Genomic DNA, 9429 nt, shown 5'->3' with positions numbered 1-9429 from the left:
AAATTAGTTTTGTTTTAAAATTAATTGACAAATATTTTGTACATATTTTAAACTTAATTTCTAGGTTTAAATATATTTTCATCTTTTTTCTTCATTTTAATTTAATTAATCATGCATTAATTATAATTAAAATCAATCATAAAAAAATCCAAAAACATGCCTTTTATTTTTCTTGCAATTTAAATTCCTAGATAAATGTATAGGATGTCAAATTCATGTAAATAGGCTAGTTTACATTTCCTGCACAATCGATGTAATAGCGTAGATTTACTTTCCGCACTTTACATTTCCGCATTTTAATTTCCAGCAAATATAAACTGCGTGTATGTCAAAGATAAAATTGAACCGTTAGATCACTAACTTCAAAGATAAAATATCTGAATCCAATCACAATCACACTTGCACCTCTTAAGGTAATCCCTTCTCATTCTTTTCAAAATCAAAGTCAAAATTCTACTGTTTCGAGTACAAAATCGAACCTTTTGTTTGTATCCGGTGAAAGGATAGATTTTTAAAGGAAATAGGATAAAGACCTTACAACTCAGGGTAGACCTCCTAGTTTGCTTGCTCAAATCAAAACAAACAAAATTCTCATACACTGTTGTTTTTCAAAACAAAACTTTCCAAAAAGACAATATTTTGTATACATCCAAACACGGATCATTACAAAGTTAACGTTCTTTTCAAAACATTTTTCGAAAGATAAACAAACATTTTGTATACATCCGCACAAGGATCATTACAAATTCAATTTACAAAGGTATTTGAAACCACATATGAGCATTCTAAAGCAATTGAAAAGTGATCGAAAAACAAGTGAGCTAAGCAAACTTAAGAGCCCATGGATAACCATGGATACAAAGGGTGCTAACACCTTCCCTTTGTATAACCTACCCCCTTACCCAAAATTTCTTAAAGGTCTTTTTTCTGTTTCTTTTATAAACCTTTCCTTAATTGGATAAAATAAAAGGTTGGTGGCGACTCTGTGAATTTTCAAAAATGCGAAAGCATAAGCGATAAAAAAGAGTCAGTTCACGTATCTCTCTCGCTCAGAGGTATGGCCCGAAAAACGGAGGTCCACAGAGACGCACGTCTCTCTTTTTTTACGGTGCCACGTCTCCTTAGGAGACACCCTTCTCCTTCCACTAGGTCCATTTGAGACGCACGTCTCAAGTCTGTTTTGAAATAGGAGAATTACACACCGCAACGTACTTCCGCAGAGTCAATTAATGTGCTACATTTTAGGAGAAAAAAAAGGGGACCAGCTAGGACGAACAGTTACCACAAAGAGCACTATATAAAGAATCAGATATTCACATAAAAGGTGTTGGACCATGCTTAGTCCCAGCCATAGCTTTCAGTATTATTTTCATTCCAGCATTTTACTCTTCTAGTAATTGTTTTTAATTCTTGTTCATCTTTTCTCACAATAATTTCTACACCGGAAATTATTGTGAACCTTTAACAGGTCTAACCTTACGTTAGAGTCAATTTTTATTTCCTTGTTTAATTTACGCCGAATAATTTCTAAAGAACAATCCAACCAACCTGTGGTGGAAGTTCAAGTACTCCAAGATTCAAGTTTTATTTCAGATTTATATTATTCAGGTTTATTATTTACCGCCTTTATTTATATTTATTGCATGATATATTATATGCCAATTAATATGCCTAATATTATGAACCAAATTTATTTATGCATGTTTAACCATATTAATATGTCAGGCTAATTAACTAAGATATCGGTATGTAAAGTAAGTTAACTGTGGGATCCAAAATAAATTGGTTTAATTATATTTTATTAAATATCACTTGTTTTTGGTTTGTATGTCTAATTTAATTAGTAAGTCTTAAAACCAATAGGGCGAAAGTTTGAGGGTTTAAGACGGTCAAAGGTTAAAATCAATAGAGCGAAAGTTTGAGATCTTTAACTGGATAGTAGACATAGGACATTAGTTTTAAGGATGGCGAAAGCGTATTAAAACTAATTAGAACTTATTTATTTTCAAAAAATGTTTTTACACCCGAGCGGGATGGCGAAAGCGTACATTAGGGATATTAGCATGTTCCGAGTCAACAGAGCGAGAGTTTGAGATTAGGAGATTTAAGTAGATAACGACTTCATAAAACAAGCATTTTATTAACTATGTTGTTTTCAAAAGGCGTTTCTAAATCTGGTGGGATGGCGAAAGCGTACATTAAGAGTTAGGATCGTAATCTGAATCAATAGAGCGAGAGTTTGAGAGGAGGACTTTTAAATAACATAGTTAGTAAAGATCTTTGATTTAATTAGAATCTGACCAATGGAACTTCGGATCACCTAAGTTAGACGAAATACATACTGATATCCGTTTGTTATTATATTTTACCTAGATTTATGATTTTAGTTTCCCCATTTATAAAAAACCCAAATATCATTAGCCTTAGCTTTACATAGTAACTTTAGATAACGGTAGGTCGATTTATAGTCCCTGTGGATTCGATATCTTTTAAAACTACATGACACGACTGTGAACTTGCAGTTATCCCGACTAATAGACACGCAAAGTCGCGATCAAGTTTTTGGCACCGTTGCCGGGGACTATTCAAGTCGATATCGTAACTCGCTGTTACACCGTAGAGACTAAGGCATTTTTTTTTCATTTTCTACTATGTATCACCCAAACTTTTTCTACAACACCCAACAGTATTTCGAGGGATACCAAGAATCCCATAAATTCGACCTCGAAATACTGTTGGAAAATTTTAATGCGTCACAAACTCATTCTCACCCGAATTTCCTCTCCAACTACCAATCCCAACATTTTGAGGAGTCGCAAGAATTTTATTCCAACCAAACTTATCCTCAACTGAATTTCCTCTACAATCACCACAACCAATATTTTGAGGATCATCAGAACCCCATAAATCCGACCTCGAAATAATAATGGAAAATTTTAATGAAACATCTATGATGACAAGGAACTTTGTGGAAACACAAAATGCAACGCTAACCTACTTCGAGGAACCACAAGAATCCTATAATTCTATCCCCGAAGCATTAATAGAGGATTTCAATGCAACGCCAACTCATCATCAACCAAATTTCCTCTACGATCACCACGCCCAACATTTTGAGGAGTCGCAAGATTATAATAAATCCAACCTCGAAATCTTAATGGAGGAATTCATTGAAGCACAAACTCTCTCTAGGCTAGAATCTATAATGACAAAGCACCTTGAGGAAACACAAAATGCAACGCTAGCTCCCTTTGAAGAACCTCAAGAATCCCATAATTTTAACTTCGAAACATCAATGGAGGATCCCGACGAGACGCTAACTCACTCTAGATTAGAAGCCATGATGGAGCACTTTGTAGAGACACAAACCGTCCAAAACCAAGAGTTCATCAAACAAATTTTTCAAAACAATGAAACCCTTAGGCAACTGACCACTATGGTTGAGTCCTTCGCGACTCACAACATGGCCTTAGAAACTCAAATATCCCAACTTGAACAAAAGTCGCTAGGACAATTACTTGAGGAGTATATGGAAACAACCATTAGTGAAGAACAACTTGAAATTCCTGAGGAGAGTGATAATGAGATTGAGGAGAGTGATTATGAGATAGAGAAGAGTGATAATATGGTTGAAGAGATTTCTAGTGAGAAAAGAGTGGAGATTGAGAAAAATCCACCAACACCATCTGAAAGGGAGGTTGTAGAAGAGATAGAGAAGGAAGCACCTATTGTTATTCCTCTTCTCTATAGCCAACTGATTCCTTTCCCGCAAAGTTTTATGGAAGCTAAGGTAGACTCCAAATCCATAATGTATGTGAAGATATTGGAAAATATCCACACTAATGCACCCTTATTTGAAGTCTTGCATAAAAAGAGAAATTTAGACGACCATGAAACTAAGGACATCGTTAGTGATAAGAGGGTAAGGTTAATCTTTGAGGAGGTGGATAATATCACTAAGCCCGAACTTGAAAAGCTGATACTTAGGATCGATCCAAAACCGCCACCACGATTTCAATAGAATGAACCACCCCACAGAAGAAAGAAAAGAAAGGGTGAGGAATATGTGAGATGGCTTGATAAGTGGCCATGGAAAACGAAGATTACTAAAAGTTCAACCGAGGAGTCATTCTCGAGAGAACCACCTTGAGTGCTTGCACTCTTAAGCCGTCGAGCTATCGACGTTAAACAAAGCGCTGCGTGGGAGGCAACCCACGAGTTTTTAGTTTAATGTTTTCCTTTTATCGTTTGAACTTGCAGATAAAAAAGGTATGGATCGCTTGTCACGTCTCGGCCATATCTAGGCGAAAAATCTATAGACGATCATCCCAAAGATGAATGGGTCTCCACGCACATTCCTACGAGTGTTGCTGCTGGTGGTGACACCGTTGATGAGCATGATAAGAGAAGATATTTCCTCTAGATGCGGAGCAGATTTGGTTGTGATAGCCCGCCGGTTGCATCCATATAGGTTATGTCTTTTCTTCTCCACCTTGGATCGAAACATTGAGGACAATGTTTGGTTTAAGTGTGGGGGAGAAGCTTTACCGCTTTCATTTGTTGCTTTATTATTTTCTAGTTATGTTGTCAAGTTTTTATATATGGTTTTCTATTGTTATCGAATTTCCCCAAAATTTGAAAATTTTAACCTCCAACAAAAATTTGAATTTTGACTCATGGCATACACACTCTGAAAATATAGAGGTTGTCACACTTTAGGCTTTGTTAGAAAGACTTGGAGATGTTTCAACAACATTGATACCGTCCTGACACCCTAAAACCCCTCATTATGTGATATCAGTTCGGATGCCCATTATGTCGAGACCTTAGGCTCAAGTGTTCAAAGTAGCTCTTAAGTAGTTTATATTAGCAGTCGGCACCATCTTAAGCACAAACTACGTAGGGAGTCGATGAATATAAGTGAATGATTCTGTTTTTAATAGATAAATGATTTGATTGAAAAAAAAATAACCCTCTAAAATAGGTGACCCTCACCCGGTCATTTAGCCCAACGGTTGTTACGCATATAAGGATTTAATAATTAGCACCCACTGTTGGTTGGCCTAGAGGTCACTGGTATTGGGCTTGGTAGGGTGGACTACGGTCTGATCCCCCGCAACCGCAGTTGGGAAATATGGGGCTTAGCCATTTAAAAAACCAGAACCCCGTGCTAAAGAAAAGAAAAGGATCATAGTCGCTAACCGATTTCCCCTACTATGTGAGTGTACGGATAACGGGCTTAATGTGATTGTGCTTGAATGAAAAGAGTGAAAGAAAAAACGAGAGATATAGGTTGAGTTATAATGGCATAATTCGAATTGGTTTGCTTAAGGAGGGAGTTTTTGAACATTGTGTCGTCACGGTATCCTTGGTGTTGATATATACTGCCTATCGATGTAACATTTGCCTATCACAAATATGATTAGGAGTTGTGTCATGCCCTTGTTTTGAATCTTGCTTAATAATTTTCTTTTACCGTGTGGTTGATTGCTTGAGGACAAGCAATGGTTTAAGTGTGGGGGTATTTGATAACGTGAAAATGTATCACATATTTGGCTTGATTTACATATATTATTTCCCTATTTTATCTTAATTATGTTGTTTTATGTTGGTATTATGCTAGTAAATGGCTTTCACCCCCCTGCAATAGTAGCGATATTTGATTTTCCTCCCTATTAAAAAAAAATTTAGTCTTCGCCCCTTAGAAAAAAAGATTCTGTTTTCAGACACCCCCTATTCCATGTTTGCTGACTGGGCTGAGAGAATCTTGCTGACTGGCCTGCCACGTCAGTTTTTTAATAGTTTTTTTATATATTATTATTTTTTATCTTTTTTATTTTTTTAAAATTATTTCTATTAATATTTTTTAAAATTATTATTTTTTTACTTCTTTTATATATTATATTTTTTTACTTTTTGTATAAATCTCTTTTACGTTTTTTCTAATTATTTATATTCATATTTTTTATGAATTATTTTTTAAAAATTATAAAAATATCAGTTTGGGCCTATACCCATTTATGATGCAATAGTAGCCCATTAAATAAGCTTGTTTACAATTTATTAACACTAATGTACTTTGGCTTTATAAACACTCATATTGTGTTTGTGAAAAACAATGTGGGACTTTTAGCTATTGCAACATGCTGTCACCATCTTTGCAACTTGAAGCAAACCCACCATAACACCTTGAAGCAAACCCATCATTGCTATCAACATGTTGTAACATCTTTGCCACTAGTACACAAGATAGCCTCACATGTTGTACCTAACAAAACACCACCACCATCTTTAAAATTTGATAAAAAATGAATGATTTTGGTAAGTTTAACATTTTTGCAAGTCAACTCATAACAATGGTTTCAAGCTCAATTGCAGCAGGTGATGATAACCAATTGAATCCAACAACATTGAATCCATTTCTTAACATTTCATCTACAAAGCCTGCTATGCTACCACTACTAGGGAAGTAAGAATTATATGTTGTTGAACATCTTCAAGGATTGATTCAATGGATTCTGGTTCAAATGGAGGTGAAGATGGAAATTTTTTGGCAAGGTAACCAGGCTGTACTTTGCTTAAAACAGGATAGTTTTCAATGTTTTTGTAGTTTTCAATGGCTATGAAGATTGTGCAGCTTGCAATAATGAAATGACGCTCTATGTATTTGCTTAGTTTGGTTGGAAACCATAGGCTTGATGGGTAGGATTTGAGAGAAGAAGAAGAGAGGAAATGGAGTTTGATGTTTGGAGTTTTCTTGACTTGCCTCACTCTCTAATAGTCCCACATTGTTTTTTTAAGAAAGCATATTAGTGTATATAAAGGTAAAAAACATATGATGTAATGACTTGAAAACAAGCTTACAGCAAATGGGTCATAAGCCCATTATGTTACAAATTAAAATTTTGTTAAAATAATTTCTAAATTTAAAAACAAAACGAAAAAAATTAATTAATATATATTTAATAAAATGATATATAATTAACAAAAATAAAAAAAGAATTAATAAATATTTATAAAGTAAAAAAATATTTATAATTCCACGTTAGCATCCAATACACAGTCATCAATATATCATATGCCAAGTGTGAAGATTCCCTAGCCATGTCAGCACGAGGGAGGACACAATTTGGAATCTAGGTTTCTTAAGGGGCGAAGACTAAATTTTTTTTTAATAGGGGGGAAAATTGAATCTCGATACTATTGCAGGGGGATGAAAGCCATTTGACCCTATTTTCTATGTTTTCAGGTTTTTACTATTTACAAGGCATGTATGAAGAAAGTCGCAAATTTAGAGAAGAATCGAGCTTAAAACCACAAAAAGGAAGAAATGAAGAGAATAATATATATATATATATATATATATATATATAAATAATTTATATATATATATATATATATATATATATTTATATATTTATGTATATATATATATATATATAATATATATTTATATATATATAATAATGTGGGCCCGACGCCACATTTATATATATATATATATATATATATATATATATATATATATATATATATATATAATGAGACATATATATAGTATATATATATAGTGACGTGAGTCACTTATATATATTGGTGAAAATGGAGACGCACGTCTCTCTTTTTTTACGGTGCCACGTCTCCTTAGGAGACGCCCTTCTCCTTCCACTAGGTCCACTTGAGACGCACGTCTCAAGTCTGTTTTGAAATAGGAGAATTACACACTGCAACGTACTTCCGCAGAGTCAATTAATGTGCTACATTTTAGGAGAAAAAAAAGGGGACCAGCTAGAACGAGCAGTTACCACAAAGAGCACTATATAAAGAATCAGATATTCACGTAAAAGGTGTTGGACCATGCTTAGTCCCAACCATAGCTTTCAGTATTATTTTCATTCCAGCATTTTACTCTTCTTGTAATTGTTTTATTTCTTGTTCATCTTTTCTCACAATAATTTCTACACCGGAAATTATTATGAACCTTTAACAGATCTAACCTTACGTTAGAGTCAATTTTTATTTCCTTGTTTAATTTACGCCGAATAATTTCTAAAGAACAATCCAACCAACATGTGGTGGAAGTACAAGTACTCCAAGATTCAAGTTTTATTTCAGATTTATATTATTCAGGTTTATTATTTACCGCCTTTATTTATATTTATTGCATGATATATTATATGCCAATTAATATGCCTAATATTATGAACCAAATTTATTTATGCATGTTTAACCATATTAATATGTCTGGCTAATTAACTAAGATATCGGTATGTAAAGTAAGTTAACTGTGGGATCCGAAATAAATTGGCTTAATTATATTTTATTAAATATCACTTGTTTTTGGTTTGTATGTCTAATTTAATTAGTAAGTCTTAAAACCAATAGGGCGAAAGTTTGAGGGGTTAAGACGGTCAAAGGTTAAAATCAATAGAGCGAAAGTTTGAGATCTTTAACTAGATAGTAGACATAGGACATTAGTTTTAAGGATGGCGAAAGCGTATTAAAACTAATTAGAACTTTTTTATTTTCAAAAAATGTTTTTACACCCGAGCGGGATGGCGAAAGCGTACGTTAGGGATATTAGCATGTTCCGAGTCAACAGAGCGAGAGGGGTTAAGCATGTTTAAATACCAATTAAACAAGTCTCACATGACTAAGGAGACATCTGGTTCCCTTTACGGAACCAAACTGTTCTCAGGGGAAAATAGCAACATTCAATTTCACTCGACACGACACACTAAGTGGGGTTCAATTATAATTAAATCTAGCATTCTGGTTTGGGGACCAATTTTATTAGAAAGTACACGTCGCTAGCTTTCCAACGATATAAAGTTTGCGCGAAACGGACTTACGACGCAAATGTTACGAATTTCCGAAGTTTGCTGATTTTTCCCTCTGCGCCTAGGGTATCCGATTACCCAAACTCAGTAACCGATTACTGGCACTAAAAATAGTCCAAAATATCATTTTTAACAGAGTAATCGGTTACCCAAAGACCCGTAGCCGAATACCCTGTAGCAGAATCAGTTTTCTGCATTTCTAAGGGTTCTAAACCAGTTCCAATTGCTCTAAGTTTGTTCCCTGCATTACCAATAAAAATCCCAACGAATTTGCATCATATAAACACGTTTAGAGATATCAACACGCAAGGATTAAAGAAAATCAAACATACTTAGCATCATTGATTCACAATTTACTCACAATCCCTAAACCCCAAAATTTTCCCAACATGCAACCCCATAGCTTCTATCTAAGGACTCACCTTAGAGACGAAGAAGATGATGATGATGAAGCTGAGAGCAGAAATCAGATGATAGAGGTGAAGCTTTAGATGGATTCTGATGCATGCAAGAATAGAGCTTGGACAAAGTTGGGACTTTTTCTCCTCTCTTCCTCCTTCCACGTTTTGTTCCTCTTTCTCTACTAAAA

Source organism: Vicia villosa, linkage group LG6 (assembly GCF_029867415.1).
Source record: "Vicia villosa cultivar HV-30 ecotype Madison, WI linkage group LG6, Vvil1.0, whole genome shotgun sequence".
Lineage (NCBI taxonomy): Eukaryota > Viridiplantae > Streptophyta > Magnoliopsida > Fabales > Fabaceae > Vicia > Vicia villosa.
This window is presented reverse-complemented; position numbering follows the sequence as displayed.